Genomic DNA, 1,779 nt, shown 5'->3' with positions numbered 1-1,779 from the left:
TGTGCACCACTTGAAAACACGTACTAATCTGACGAACATGCTGCGCGCGAGCGGCTCGCACACCGCGCAGAGCGCATATGTATCTCCGCCTTTAGCCTTCTGTTTGCCTGGTATATTTAAACATATTTTAATAAACAATAAAATTGTTATTAACAATATTCAAAAACAGTGATTTTGTCATCCGTTTTGCAATAACTTTTTTGTTTATTAACCGATTTTTCTTTAACGTATCTCATTCGATGTATCTTTTGTTTCTGAAAAAGTTACCTGTGGACGTCAAATCTCTAAATAAACATGTTTTTAAGTTATGAGCAAAAAACTAAGTTTGACGTTTTGATTGTTTATTTAAAAACTGTTCCACTAAAAAATTGATGAATCCCAAGATGGTAGTCTTTTTATAATATCTCGTACTACAAATTTCAACTGTCACAGCTCGTATTTTCCGCTATGTCGAAAAATGGCTTATTTTTTACTAACTTGATTGGTCTAATGCAGTACCTACCCATACGTACATGGTACCACCATTCCCCAAACAATGTAGCTTTGCTCAAATATTTTAGTCTGTTTGTGCTTTTTTCAATGTGTGTTAATTGTTTTGTTAATTTTAAGTAAATGTCTACGGCATTCTGGGATATCTTCTCATCAGTGTCAGTACTGGTGATGCTCTGAGAATGCGCGATGAACTGTGCGCGCTATCTGACTTTTATTTGTAAAATTCGTGTAATGTTAAACTAAAAAAACTTCTCAAATTATTTTTGTTCTTAACGTATTTTGCTAAGTATAAACATTCTTTAATAGCAGCCAATATATTATAGCCCAAACTTTAAATCAACCTCAAGCTCTGATAGTCCAGGATAATAAGGTTTTTTCCATGACACTTGAACAGCCAGGGTACTGAAGCGTTTTTTCAAGAGGTAATACCTATAAGAGCAAATTGTAACTATTTCCTGCGTAGAATCTGGCGGCCATTTTTATTTATAAACAATTAAGTGTCAAAAAATGGCATTTTTTACTTTTTTTTTCAAATAAATGAAAAACAGGAAAACTTATGATTTATTTAGTACAAATATCTTCGAGATTATGGAAAAAGCTTTAAAATGACGTATTACAAAGTTTGATATACTCATTTATTGTTAATATAATTGCGAAAAAAGTCGGAATTGTAAAAAAAATAATTTTCGCAATAACTGTTGTAAAAATTAGTGTACTGCTTTGAAATTTTTGTCAAATAAGGGTTCTTTGGTGCTTAATAAGTGATAAAAATTTCAAAGTGATTCATTCAATTGTTTAAATTTTATTCAAATTGTTTATCCCAGAGAGCATTTTTTTTGCAATAACATAAGTCAGAAGAAAATGACGTTAGAACCATTCCACAGGTGTCAAATGAAAGAGCATGAGCTATGTTTTTAAATTCGTTTAAAAAAAGTAAATAAAAAATGCATTTATTAGTAATAAATAATTATACAAAAGTATCGTTAATCTTTCCGTCTACCGTTAATCTATCGTTAAACTTTTTATTTTGATATATAAGAAATTAAACATATTTAATAAAATTTTTTATCAATTATATTACTTGGTAGTTGTGCACTTAAAACAGGGTAAAAAAGTTAATTTTTTTGGAAAAAGTTCTTCAAAAAGTTTATAAAGAAAAATTGAGATACTTTTGCAAAATTATTTATTACTAATAAATGCATTTTTTATTCATGTTTTTAAACCATGTTGAAAAGTAGCTCATTCTCTTTCATTTGACACCTGCGGAATGGTTCTAACGTCATTTTT

This window comes from Diabrotica virgifera, chromosome 2 (assembly GCF_917563875.1).
Source record: "Diabrotica virgifera virgifera chromosome 2, PGI_DIABVI_V3a".
NCBI lineage: Eukaryota > Metazoa > Arthropoda > Insecta > Coleoptera > Chrysomelidae > Diabrotica > Diabrotica virgifera.
The sequence above is the reverse complement of the archived record's forward strand: the minus strand, read 5'-3'. Positions refer to the sequence as shown.